Consider the following 15,077-nt stretch of genomic DNA (forward strand, 5'->3'; position numbering starts at 1 on the left):
TGGCAATATAACTCGAGCGATATAACTAAGAGGAAAATAGTGTTGCATGCATGCCAATTTTTGCCATCAAAAACCTCTTAACGGCATCCCACGTAATAGTAAGTCATAGTCGTTAAGGACTCAACACAACGTACTGATATGCTGTGTTGCTGATGTGGGCACAGAAGCTGAGCCCGTACCATCGCGTGTCCGGTGTATATTACAGCTGACACGCTGCCGCGTGGCCAGGACCGGAACTAGCCTCTGATCTGGCTGATTAACCCCTTAGATGCAGCGCTCAAAATCGAGCGCTGCATCTACAGTGTTTCCTAGCAGATCAGCACCCCACGATGCAAATCGCGTGGTTCCGATGGCGGCTCTGGCAGATCGGAGGCCTAACAATGGCCTCCTGTCTGTCAAGTACGGAAGCCTGCTGGTCCCGCCTGGAGGCAGGGCCTAAAAGGCTTCCGGCCGCAGAAGAAAGATGGTGCAGACTCAAGCTCAGCCTGTAACATCAGCTGCCGGGGTCAGCTGTATGTTACAGATGACACTGTGCTGTAACGTCAGGGAACGGAGCTAGCTCTGATCCCTGCCATTAACCCCTAAGATGCCGCGATCAATAGCGATCGCGGCATCTTAGTGGTTTGTAGCGATCGCCATCGACACTGTTTGATTGTAAAGCTGCCGATCTTTACTATGCCAACTGGAGGGTATGTTCACACGACTTAGAAAAATATGGCGCTGTTTTCAGGTGAAAACTGCTCCTGATTTTCAGACGTTTTTGTTTCAACTCACGTTTTTCGTGGCGTATTTTATGGCCGTTATTGGAGCTGTTTCTCAATGGAGTCAATGAAAACGGCTCCAAAAACGTCCCAAGAAGTGACATGCACTTCCTTTTTGGGGGTGTCTTTTTACGTGCCGTATTTTGACAGCGACGTGTAAAATAACACCTCGTGGGAACAGAACATCGTAAAACCCATTGAAAGCAATAGGCAGATTTTTGTAGGTGTAATGGAGCCGTTTTTTCAGGCTTAATTCGAGGCGTAAAACGCCCGAATTACGTCTGAAAACACTGCGTGTGAACATACCCTAACAATGGCCTCCTGGTCTGCCACGTACGATAGCCTAATAGGCTTGCTGTCAGTGAATGACTGACCGTTCTAATGCATTGGACTATGTGGATAGTGCAATGCATTAGCGTAAAGATCAGAAGTGCAGGCCCTCACGTCCCCTACTGGGACAAAAAAAAACAACTACATATTGTACCAAAATGGTGGAGAAAAAATAGAGTTCTGGCTCTCCTGATATAGTGACACAAAAGGTGCATAGCGTTGGCCACCATTTATCAGTGCGACACTATACCCTCTTATTATGCCCTGATGTACTCCGCCCAGCTTACATATAGCCCCACATTATAAACTGAAATATCAGCAATACCCCAAACAGAACTACCAAGCAAAATCCACGCTTCAAAAGCCAAATGGCGCTCCCTCCCTTCTGAACCCTACAGCGTGCCCAAACAGCAATTTACGTCCACATATATGGCATCGCCATACCTGGTAGAACCCGCTTAAGAATTTGAGGTATTTGCATTCTGTGGCACAAACTGGGCACACCATACTGTGCACTAAAATGGCATATCAGCAGAAAATTGCAATTTTCACTTAGCACCATCTGCTGTGCATTCATTTCTCATGAAAAAACACCTGTGGGGTCAAAATGCTCACTACACCCCTTAAAATGCCATAAGGGGTGTAGTGAGCCAAAATAGGGGTCACTACTTGGGTTTGTTTTACGATTTGACCTCAAAGCCCTGCAATTGTGTGCCAATGCTGTGAAAATCACCAATATAGGCCTCAAATGCCTATGGTGCTCTTCAATTCTGAGCCCTGTCATACGTCCATGCAAATGATAAATGCCTTGAGGGATGTAGTTTCTAAAATGGGGTCACATCTTGGGGGCTTCCACTGTACTCTGGTACCTTTTATGGTTTTGCAAATACAACGTAGTGCCCAAAAACCAAGCCAGCTCAATCTGCATGCCAAATAGCGCTCTTGCTTTTTGAGCTCTGCCGTGTGTCCAAACAGCAGTTTATTTCCACACATGGGGTATTGCCGTAATCGGGAGAAATTGCTTTTTAAATGTTGGGGTGATTTTTCTCCTTTATTCCTTGTAAAAATGACAAATTTCCAAGTTTTAGCAGAAGAAAAATTATTTTCCATTTCACAGCATAATTCCACTAAGTTCAGTAAAAAGCCTGTGGGGTCAAAATGCTCACTATGCTGCTGGATAAATTCCTTCAGGGGTGTCGTTTCCCAAATGGGGTCACTTTTGGGTGGTTTCCACTGATTTGGTCCCTGAGGGGCTTTGTAAATGCGACACGGCACCGAAAACCATTGCAGCAAAATTTGAGCTCCAAAAGCCAAATACCGCTCCTTTCCTTCTGAGCCCTACCGTGTATCCAAACAGCAGTTTATTACCACATATGGCGTATTTCCGTTATCTGGAGAAATTGCTTTTCAAATGTTGGTGTTGTTTGTCCTTTATGCCTTGTAAATATTGAAGATTTCTACATTTTATTGGAAAAAATTTAGATTTTCATTCCATCCTAATTCCACAAAATTCAGCAAAAAACCTGCTGGGTTAAAATGCTCACTATGATGAATTCATGAGGGGTTTAGATTGCCAAATGGTGTCTTTTTGGGGTATTTCCACTGTTTTGGCACCACAAGACCTCTTCTAACCTGAAATGGTGCCAAAAATATATTCTAATAAAATAGAGGCCCCAAAAGCCACTAGGACCACATGTGGGATATTTCTAAAAACTGCAGCATCTGGGCAATAAATATGGAGTTGCGTTTCCCTGGTAAAAACCTGTTACAGAAAAAAAATCATTAAAACAGATTTTCTGAAAAAATAAATAAAATTTTTACATTTCACCTTCACTTTGCATTAATTCCTGTGAAACACTAAAAGGGTTAAGAAACTTTCGAAATGCTGTTTTGAATACTTTGAGGGGTGCAGTCTTCAAAATGGGGTGTTTTATAGGGGGTTTCTGATATATAAGGCCCTCAAAGCCACTTCAGAACTGAACTGGCCCCTGTAAAAATAGCCTTTCGAAATTTTCTTGAAAATGTTGAGAAATTGCTGCTAAAGTTCTAAGCCTTGTAACGTCCTAGAAAAATAAAAGGGTGTTCAAAAAAAACTATGCAAACATAAAGTAGACATATGGGGGATGTGAACTAGTAACTATTTTGTGTGGTCTGACTATGTCTTACAAGTAGATACATTTAAATCTAGAAAGTGCTAGTATTTGGAAATTTTGGTATTTTACACAAATAAACACAATGTATCAACTAAATTTTACCACTAACTTAAAGTATGACATGTCACAAGAAAACAATCTTAGAATCGCTTGAAAAAATAAAAGCATTCCAAAGTTATTACCACATAAGGTGACATGTCAGAAAAAAAAAAATGGCCTGGTCCATTAGGTGAAAACAGGCTCAGTACTGAAGGGGTTAAATGGCAACTGAAACCAGGACAGGGGCTCTGAATGCAGATGTGAGCAGAACCTGATATATTCTGTACATGAATGTGGGTGATAGTAGGTCCTAGGACACGGTGTGGAGGGACCAGTGGTTCCTGGCTATGAAGATCTGCACCGAGCAGCCATAACCTTAAAACCACTGACAGGGGAAGTGAAGGGCATTGATGATCTGTTTACAATGGAAGAAGACGGCCTGGCCTGTTGAATCACGTTTTCTTTTACATCATATGGACAGCTGCGTGAGTCGCTTACCTGGGGAAGAGATGGCACCAGGATGCATTATGGGAAGAAGGCAAGCTGGCGGGGGCAGTGTGATGTTCTTCTGGGTAATCTTGTGTCCTGGCGTTCATGTGGATGTGACACATACCACCTACCTAAACATTGCTGCAGACAAGTACCCCCCTTCATGGCAGCGGTATTCCTCTGTATCCTGGATGGGCTCTAGTTAGGGTTGCCACCTGGCCTGTAGTCCACCTGCCCGGCCAGTATCCACATGAAGAAGTCTATGCCGGTAAAAGTTTCTCATCAGCAATAAGAATTACCAGTGAAAAACTTAAGTAACTGCAGTCAATGATTTAAAGAAAAAAAAAAAGTTTACTCACCTTTTAAATTCTGGTGGTCCCCGCTTATCCTGCGGCCATGACGCCATGTTCATAATTTATTTGACCGCTCTAGCGTTCTCATGAATGATGTACGTGATGTCATCGCTGCAGGGCTGGCGCAGATCGCTGGAGCGATGGAAATTTTAAAGGGAAGTCATTTTTTTTCCTTCATATTGCAACATTTGTTTTTCTTTTCAGTCTGGTCTGAGGTCAGGTCATGGGGCCTTGTGTGTGTGTGTGGCACTCTCCACAATGGCTGTGTGTGTGTGTGTGTGTGTGTGTGTGTGTGTGTGTGTGTGTGTGTGTGTGGCGCTGTCTATGGTGGCACTGTATGTATGTCACTCTTGAGGGGCACTGTGGCAACATAACTTGTATTGGGCACAGCCTGTGATACTATTATCAGGGAGCACTACGTGTGTGTGTGTGTAACACAATTGTATTCAGAGGGCACAGTGTGTGGGGGTTTCGGCCAACATTCATGTGATATGTATTGCCACCTTTACCAAAAAGGCTTTGAAACTCCATATGTAAAATATCACTGTGCAGTCATGCCTCCAAAACCACACCCTTTTTTTTTTTACGCGCGTGAACCTGGTCAATATTTTTGGGTGGGAAAGGGGGCAACCTTATGTGTACACCAGTGAGATAAGTCCAAGCCGGGAAGGAGGTAATCGCATGTTAAAGGTGGCCTAGTGGGAGGGAAAAAAAAACACGAAGAGGTCCTGTATTCTGCAGAGCATCATCGCCATCTAGCAGAGAAAACCAAAGATAACTCGTACACTAGAATGATTTGAATTCGCCATTATATAAAAGAGGTTGTATGAGGTTAAAAAAACATGGCTGCTTTCTTCCAGCAACAGCGCCATTCTTGTCCATAGGCTCTGTTTGGTATTGCAGCTCGATTTTGCGGAGCTGTAGCCCATAGCCAAGAGTGATGCTATTATTGAAAAGAAATCAGCCGTGTTTTTTCAATCTCATACAAATAATGGTTGCCAACAGCACAAGGGAATAGTGCAATGTTAAAGGGAATGTGTTGCCAGCAAAACATGTTTTTTTTTTTTAATTAAACATTTAGTGTGTAGGTGATTAAACATTGTTCAAATTTTTTTTATTTTTTTCACGAGTCAGGAAATATTATAAATTAGATTCTAATTTATAATATTTCCCATTGCTGGTCACTAGATGGAGCTATTCCCCAAAATTGCAGCATTGCATGTGGTAAAGCAACCACATTGCTTTTTGCTGCAAAATTGGGAAAAAAGCACTCGCTCTAGTGAGCTCTGAGAATCCCCCCCCTCCTTTATCCTGGCTAGTGCCGGGATAAACGAGGGGATTGAACGGTCTAACCTCCTACACTGTGTGTCGCCATTTTTTGAGCTAACACACAGTGTAGTAGGTTAACATACAGTAGTAAACACACACAAACACGAACATACATAGAAATCTCTTACCTGCTCCTGCCGCCGCGGCTCCCTCCGGCCCGTCCGCTCCGTCTGCTGCCGCTGGTCCAAGTGCACAAGTCCGGAAGCCGCGACCGGAAGTAGTAATCTTACTGTCCGGCCGCGACTTCCGGTCCACAGGAAAATGGCGCCGGACGGCGGGCATTTCAAATTGGACTGTGTGGGAGCGGCGCATGCGCAGTTCCCACACAGACGGCGTACACAGAAGTGGATGGGACGGGACCCGTTCGCAGTCCCTATGGGACTGTGGCTGCCGTATTCCATGTCTGTATGTGTCGTTAATCGACACATACAGAAATGGAAAAAAAAATGGCAGCCCCCCATAGGGAAGAAAAAGTGTAAAAATAAGAAGTAAAACATAAATATAAACGTTTTTAATAAAGCACTAACATCTTTAACATATTAAAAAAAAAATTGTGATGACACTGTTCCTTTAAAGGTGTTCTCCAAGATGAGAAGAAAAGGTCTGCCTTTTTTTTCCTCTCCAGAAACAGTGCCTCTCTTGTCCATAGGATGTGTCTGGTATTGCAAGTCATCCACATTTACTTGGTTGGGCAGATAACCTCAAATGTGCTTACCTGAAATTTTTGTTTGCAGCACCCGAGGGTCTTCTGACCTCATTCCCTAGGACAGAACTTTAACAGCATACAAATGGTTAAGCAGACAATCACTGGAAGAGGACTCCATAAATACACACTAAGGCCCTGTTCACACTGAGTTTTTTTGCAGGCAGAAAATCCTGCCTGGGCAAATCAGCTCTGGTTTTTTTCAAGTGGTTTTGCACCACACGCGATTTTTGTGGATTTTTTTTTACCTCTTTCTTCAACAGGCAAAGGAAAGAACCACGAGAGCTTTTTCCAAAAAATGCGGCCAATACCGCCTTTTTTTTTTTCCGTCTCCCATTGATTTCAATGGGGTTTTTGTGGCGGAAAACGCCTCAAGATAGGTCATGTCACTTTTTTTTCCGTTTGTGGGGAAAAAACGCCTCCGCATCAAAGAACTCTGAACAGGACCTAACCCTAAGGCTGGGTTCACACGAGCACATTAACGTCCGTAACGGACGGACGTATTTCGGCCAGAAGCCCCGGACCGAACTCAGTGCAGGGAGCCAGGCTCCTAGCATCATAGTTCTGTACGACGCTAGGTGTCCCTGCCTCTCCGTGGAACTACTGTCCCATACTGAAAATATGCTTACAGTACGGGACAGTTGTCCTGCAGCGAGGCAGGGACTCCTAGCATCGTACATAACTACGATGCTAGGAGCCCGGCTCCCTGCACTGAGTTCAGTCCGGGACTTCCGGCCGAAATACGTCCGTCCATTACGGACGTTAATGTGCTCGTGTGAACCCAGCCTAACACTACATGTGGAATAAACCAGCCACTTTGCAAGTAAAAATATATTTATTAGGGGGGAAAAAGGTGCTGCCTTCAGACTCAAGGAACCGAAAAATACAGGTAAGAAAATATGAGGTTTCCTAATCGTTCTTGGCAGCATCGGAGGGATTTAACCCCTTCACGCATGTAGACGTTCTATTATGTCCGGGTGCGGGAGGTGATGTTTGGAGCGCGCTCCATATGCTGCGGGTGTCGGATGTATTTTACAGCGTACACCTAGGACTAACAGCCGGGAGCAGCGATTGCGCTGTTCCTGGCTGTTTAACCCATCAAATGCAGTCAATTGCAACCACAGCATCTGAGACGTTTAAAAGAGGGGGGCGGCCCCCCTCAGACAGCTCACCCGCCCCCCCCCCCCCCACCGCAGTGAGATGGGGGGGGTGACATTTGTTATGGCAGCCCAGGGGCCTGATGAAGGCCCCCAGGACTGCCTTCACTCTACCTCTGTCAAATGACAATATACTGCAATACGTATCGCTGGTTCAAGTCCACCAGGGTGGCTAATAAAGTGTGTAAAGAAAAAGGAAAAAAAAGTTTTTAGTACTGAAAAAATATTGAAAGTTAAAAAAAACAAACAAACAAACCTTGTGCCATTTTCCCCCTAAAGTAATGTAAACAAAATTGGTATCGCTGCGTCCGTAAAAGTCTGAACTATTACAATATAGCATTATTGAATACGCACGGTGCACGCCGTAAAAAATTAAAATTTAAAATGCCAAAATCGCTGTTTTTTGGGCACCTTAGCGCTCAACATTTTTTTTTAGAAAGAGTGATCAAAAAGTTCTACATACCAAAAATGGTACCGCAAAACATAAGCCCTCACATGGCTCAATCGGTGAAAAAAATAAAAAAGTTATGGCTCTTGGAGTGAAAAACGAAAAGCAAAAATCAAAAAATGGCTTCGTCCCGAAGGGGTTAAGTAGTTAGAAGGTTATCAGCAGCTGCAAGACTTCGAACTCAAGTGCCAAAGGCAGAACGCTCCGACAACAGGGAGTCTAGCCTGTAATAACTGACTAAGGGGTCTCCAGAGGACCCTCCGCTGCTTCTGCCCACGAGGCCGCTGTACCACGGCTTGAATCTGCCCGAATCGGAAAAGGCGGATAAAGATCCCTGGGACTGTAGCACTTAATAATTAGGGATTTTATCCAACAAGCTAAGGAAGCTTTAGGCCTCATTCACACGACAGGGTCCGAGTGTCGGCCGGGAAAATCGGCCGCTTTTGCCCGATTTTCCCGGCCGGTTTGCATCCGTTCCGATTCCGTTCCGGGCCGAGTTGCCGTTTTTACCGGCCGATTTGCATCTGCTTTTTTCCCTGTCCGTTTTAAAATCGGATGAATTTCATTTAAATTTGTTGCCACACACAGCCCTTTGTAGATAATGCCACAGCCCCCCTGGTAGGTAATGCCACCCAGCCCCCTGTAGGTGATGCTGTGAAGTTTTAGATCCTTGTTCCCAGTTAGTCAGCCTGGTTTTCACCGAGTAGCGCGGGAAGAATTACACCAAAAGCAGAGCTCAGGTAGAATATCCTCTCTCGATGAGATACGAGCACAACAACTTTATTTAAAACAATGCTAAACTTATATAGCAAAAATGGCGTCAATTATCAGTATATGATCTTGTTCAAACATGCCCTTTTCTTATTTGTTCAGTAAGTTTATAGAAGTTTGTGGGTTAAAACTTCATGTTGCTTTTTTCACATTCCAGGGCGTTGTCTCATGGTCCGGCGCCATCTTGTGCCATCTTATCATACTACTAGCATTATAGCAGAATATGATATACTGAGAAGCTTTATGTAAGGATAATAATAATTTTTGCAAGCACACAAATATACATAGTGGTGATCCTTCACAGACCCCCCTAAAAATTATTATTATTATCATCTCTTGCTGCCCCTGAATTAGTTTAGCAACCTACTGATCACTCGAACCAGGCGGGTAGGGGTTTTGGATTTCTTCACCAGTTTGAGACGAGCCACTCCTTATGAGTGACCCCCCTTTGTACCTGGACTATCCTGGTTCCTGAATGATCCTAACTTTCCCTACCTTTGGATTAATTGTTCTGATAATACACAACTGTTTTAAGGGGAATAGCGGATTCTGCGTCGGTGTAGAGATCTTTTTCCTCTAGGCAGGTTAAAGCAACATCGGGAATCGCCTGGTCAACAGTTTTTGTGATAAGTTTTCTTACACAGGGAACTACACAACCTGCAATTACCAAAAGAATAACGATTATTATTAAAATAATGACCTCTAATTGTGCAAGGGCACTCTTCCAGTCGGAAAACCATTTGAAATACTGGTCCCAAGGATTATTTATTCCAGAATTCTGCTTAAGTTTAGCTGACAAGTTCTCCAGTTTTTTTTAATTGCCATAGTAGTTTTACTGTTAGGGCCGGTGTTATCGGGAATGTATGTACAGTAAACTCTTTTTACCATAGCGCATACACCTCCTTTCTCGGCTAGAACCATATCTAACACTGTACATCAGGAGCTTTTCGCTCCAGCTAGGGAGTTAGGGACTCGCAAGTCTGGGGATCCTTGTCGTGGATTGCGAGCTTGCGTCCTTTTGGCCAAAATGATCACTAATACCCCAGGTATTTTTCATTATTACTTATATTCGCTTCTTTTGGACACAGCCGGGTCTTTGATGCTGGGAGAGCATGGTGTGTTGTTGTTTGGCCTAGCAAGCAGGGTAGCCCGCTCTATGAATTATCAAGGCGTCACAAATAGGCTTCTACCTGGCTACACACGTTGCGCCTCATGACTTACACACTATCCCTCCATGTTTCACACACTTGCATCCCATTATTCATTTATTTTTTAGGCACTTTACTCATTACTGCCCCCTATATTTCACTTACATTATTACACTTGCACATACACTATTCATTTATTATTTCTTACTACACATCCCATGCACCACATACCACTCCCCTCAAGACTAGTGGGAGTGGCTATTATTATTTAAAGCACCTGCTCACTCGCCTTCATCAGCGTTTCTGACCTGGCTGTGTCCATTTGTAAGTATAAAACGAAAAGATTCCACAGCACTGGACTGCAGGTGGGTGCACGCCTCAAATAGACCTGGTCCACGGTCCTGGATATCAAGCAGACAAAAAATGGACAGAGGCAGCACTTCCAAAAAGAGCAAGAGCTATTTATTCACCCATGCGACGTTTCAGTCCAACTGGACTTTGAAAAAAGTCCAGTTGGACTGAAACGTCGCATGGGTGAATAAATAGCTCTTGCTCTTTTTGGAAGTGCTGCCTCTGTCCATTTTTTGTCCATTTGTAAGTATGGCCTTTTTCGGTGTTTTTGTATAAATGTCCTTGTTTTTATCTGTCATATCTAACACTAACCTATTTTGGAAAGCCACAATTGTAGTGGGCCCTAACTGGTCTGCCAATCCCTGTAATGCGTCACGAGTGTAATTGGCATAGCGTTGTTCGTTGTAACAAAGATAATTTATCCAATCTACATTCTTGTTCACTGTAATTATTGGGAGTATGGATTCAAACCCTGCTGCCACTAGATCACGTGCTTTGAACTCATCTGGGACCCCCCCCCCTTTCCTCATATTAAATTACAGAAATTATATATTATGATTATAAAACTTAAACAATATATCAATAGGGCCACAACTAATATGATACCATCACCAATGTCCGGTTTGGGTATGGGGTCCCACCAGTGTATTGACAAGTCATGTACATCATCGTCCTCTTCTTCTCCTGTCTTCTGATTAAAACACTTGATACTGCTGACTGATTCACTCAGGTCTTTGGTCTTTACTTTGATCTTTGCTGATGTCATCAGGACTTGGTTTGGTCCTCCTCATCTGTCAGACATCGTCTCTTTTAGTTTACCTCACCGGGCTGTACATAACACCTCGTGCTATGAGCCTGGGGTGAGTTCCCACGTAGACGGATTAGTGGAGTTTTATTGTGACCACCACAAACCCTCCGTATCTGTTCTTTTCCGCCGGTAAGTTACTTGTCTGGGCGGCTGCTTGGAATTGTGACACTGCCGTCAGTTCATGATAAACGTGTTGTACTGGCTCCGGCTGCACCTGCCGCACCTCAGTGATGGAGTTCATCGTGTTAAAAGTCTTTTAGTTCATATTTACTGGCACTTGCCAGGGACCCCCAACCCTTGTCAATTGTTAAAATAAATACTAATTTGGTGATATCATCTACGTAATATAAAAGTTGTTCCAAGTACATACAATAATAATGACAGGCCCTTAAACTAAATCAAACAAAGTAATTTGGCATCCTACTTAATAATTTATAATGTAACTTCATACAGAGAATATAAGCAAATAAACCGGTAAATGTTGGGTTTTATTGAAGCTTATCTTTATGTCTTTTATGGGGATCTCACCTAGTGTCAGTGTTTTAGTGACATTTTTTAGGGACCCATGTTCCATTTTCCTTTTGTGTGAGAATCAGTGCCTTACCAGGTATCAGGGTTAGATTTACCTGCCAGCAGGGATCCTCCATCCATCCTGCTATGGGTAAGGGACACTGCTATTAGACCATGTATACCTTTTTATGTTATCCTTTACCTTTTGAGGGATCCCAACATGTAGTGTTAAGAAGTTCTTTCTCACTAAGGGGCACAGCCATGTATGGCATGGATTTTGAACTTATAGGACTGTGTGTGCATATCCAACAATCAGATAAGTTTGTTAATGCTGTTATAATTTGATGATGTTTTATGAATTTATTGTCCACTTCCTCCTTGAGAACTTGAGTCATCGTCCCCACGAGGGGCAACATCAACACCAACCCTGCCAAGGGCAACATCATCGATCGAGACGATGTCATCTGGGCTGATAACCTTTTTTACAATGGCTTGCATGTATCCGATTGGCTGGTCCTTGGAGCTTCACTGATGTGGCGGTGACCAGCTGTACTTCTACTGGTTGGCTGTACCTTGGTTCCAGACTGCTCCTGTTGTGTATCTTTGTTACCACCCAGTCTCCAGGTTGTAGTGAGTGGGTACCTGAAAAAAAAAGTTTGGATCTGGGATAGAAGAAAGGATTAGTTTGTGTGTCCTCTCCAGTTGTTTGTGTAGGGCAGCCAAGTATGTGGTCATATTGTCATAATGCTTTTGTAACTGCTGAGGAAAATACAGTCCTGTCTTTGGCATATTTCCAAACAATATTTCATAGGGAGAAAGTTTATCCTTCCCTATTGGTGCGGTTCTTACAGAGTATAAAGCCAGGGGTAGACATTGTGTCCACGGTAAAGAAGTTTCATTCATGGCCTTCTGGATTTTTTAATTTCAAAGTTCCATTTAGTCTTTTTTTTTACCTTACCAGTGTTTTGTGGGTGATCGGGAGTATGAAATGCTTGTTCTATCCCAAGGCTTTTTAATATGTTCCTCAATAGTTCTTGGGTAAAGTAAGTACCTCTGTCACTTGTCTCCGGTACTCCATAGCGGCACACTACCTCAGCTATCAGTGTCTTTGCTGTGGTATCTGCATTTGCTTTAGCCACTGGAAAAACTTCTTGCCATCCTGAAAATAAATCAGTGCAAACAAGTACAAGTACATTCCCACCTGTAATTGCTGAAAAGGGTAATAGGACTTAGGTGTGTGTTTAGCTGGTGTTTTGGTGGTTTTACCAGGCTTGTGTTGTGCCCATGTCATGCAGCCCTCTGTATATTTGGCTGCTGCATTTGAAAACTTGGAGCACGCCATGTCTGTAACACTAGCTGGCTCATAGCTCCCTTTGCACAGTGGGCTAGGGCACACATCATCAGAGGGAGAGCAGCAGCGTCCTTTGCCGCTGCATCCGCAGCCTCATTCCCTTTTGATAGGAGATCACTGTTATTAGTGTGTGCCTGTACTTTGACTATAGCTGCTTGGTCTGGCATGTGCAGTGATTCTAAAAGTTCTTCTACTGCTTTTGCATTCTTTATAGGTTTACCTGCCGAGGTCATGGAGCTTCTGGCGCTCCCTAAGTCATGTGCAACTCCAAAGGCATATCTGGAGTCAGTGTATATGTTGACACGATGTCCCTAACCCAATTTACACGCCTCAGCGAGTGCTTGTAGTTCTGCCTCCTGAGCTGCTGGAGGGGGGACTGTTGTATGACGGCCTTACCATTGTGGACCACGGCATACCCGGTGAGGAAATGTCCTTTATCTTCGCTCCAATATCGAGATCCATCTACAAAATACTCAGCATCAGGGTTAATCAGAGCAACATCAAATATACTGTTTATGCCGTTTGATTCCATATCCACTAGGCTTTGACATGACTGGCCTAAGTAGAGTCCTGTGCTGATTGATCCTGTTAACCTTTTATTCCCCTTTCCCTTCCCATAAAGACACGTGACAACCGAGGTTGGATGTGAAATGGCCACAGCAGCCGTTTATTAATTGTCATTATTTTTAATGCAATTTAATCCGAAACATTCGGATAACTCCCTTAGGAATTCGACCAGAGAATTCCTCCTATAATTCCATGACCCAACATGGGTCAGAATCATAAATAACAATCAACATTATTAACACTTAACAGAGCAGGGGAAGTCCTTGAAGCCCTTTTAACACCGGATTTCCTTTAAATTAGCCATCTGCAAACCACCACCAACTCTTTACCTCCAGCCGTAAACCAGCTCGGAGGCACCGCTCACCTCTGTAGATGGCTCCAACCACCAGAAGACCACTTCAAAGGGATAACACCCGATGAAGTCTTCAAATGATATACCTTCCACCAGAAGACCACTTCAAAGGGATAACACCCAATGAAGCCTTCAAGTGATATACCTTCCACCAGAAGACCACTTCAAAGGGATAACACCCCATGAAGTCTTCAAATGATCTACCGTTTTGGGGGACGCATACCCCCGATGCGACCCCCCCACCATTTTGTACTGACCAACCTCAAGGACTCCCCCCGCCACAGCGAAACAGGCCTTGACCACCTTAAGCCTGTGAGTCCCTCCAACCACCACCGCCCTCTCAATTCCGTCTGCTAAAGCCAGGATCAATTCCAACCTCGGTCAAATGTACCCCCTCACCCCTCCAATAATTCCCGACTCCTGACTCCAGGTCCATGTGACAAACACAAATGCCCCCGTTCTTGGCAACAAAAACGTGACACCGCCCGGTTTACCTAACTGCGGGCTTTGTTCACCTTCTCGGCTGATCTCGCTAAACGCCAAATCTTCCTTGGAACTATGTCCTACCACACCATCACTAGGTGAGGATCAGATGCCCATAACACAATAAATTGCACTTAATTTCCCGCACCAACTCCCGAAACGGGCGCACCCCCAGACATCCCCCAGTGCCCAAAGATTATCCCAAAAGCCCCCCCCCTTAAACAAGGGCGATGATCTGAAAAGAAAACAAGCACCTCATCTGAAAACAATCAAAACACCATTACCCACACCCAACAAATGAGGGCGCACGTAAGCATTTTTAACATCTAGCACCAACTTGATACTCGGACAAAATCGAGCCATTCTCATGACGGAGTAATGGCGCCTCCGGCACCCCACCGCATGGCTGAAACCAACCATAAAAGCAACCGGACACATCGCCGACCCCGGAAGGGCAGAACCCTACCGACCCACTCGATCAGTCTTGGACCACCTCAAACAACTCTAGTCTATCCCCCCACAGACCCACATCTGGGTCACATCTTGGACACCTCCTGGAAACATCCTGGAAACCCCATGATTTAAATCGAAACGCCCCACCCGCAACAAACTACTCCCTTTTGCCAGGGAAAAACTTTTTAGATACGCTTTACCTCGAGTTAGCCATCTGCAACCACCACCAACACCTTACCTCCAGCCGTGAACCAGCTCGGAGGCCCCGCTCACCTCCGCAGATGGCTACAACCACCAGAAGACCACTTCAAAGGGATAACCCCTATGAAGTCTTCAAACCATGTACCTTTTTTGGGGGACGCATACCCCCGATGCGACCCCCCCCCCCACCACCTCCCCAACATCCCCCAGTACAACCATGCTACCAACCGGTCCTTTTCCGTACTGATGTTACCCCAACTCTTGCCCGCTCCTCCCGCTGCTGCCAGCAAGCCAAAGAAGTGCTACAAGTCACCCTAGCC

Source organism: Rhinoderma darwinii, chromosome 3 (assembly GCF_050947455.1).
Source record: "Rhinoderma darwinii isolate aRhiDar2 chromosome 3, aRhiDar2.hap1, whole genome shotgun sequence".
Classification (NCBI taxonomy): domain Eukaryota; kingdom Metazoa; phylum Chordata; class Amphibia; order Anura; family Rhinodermatidae; genus Rhinoderma; species Rhinoderma darwinii.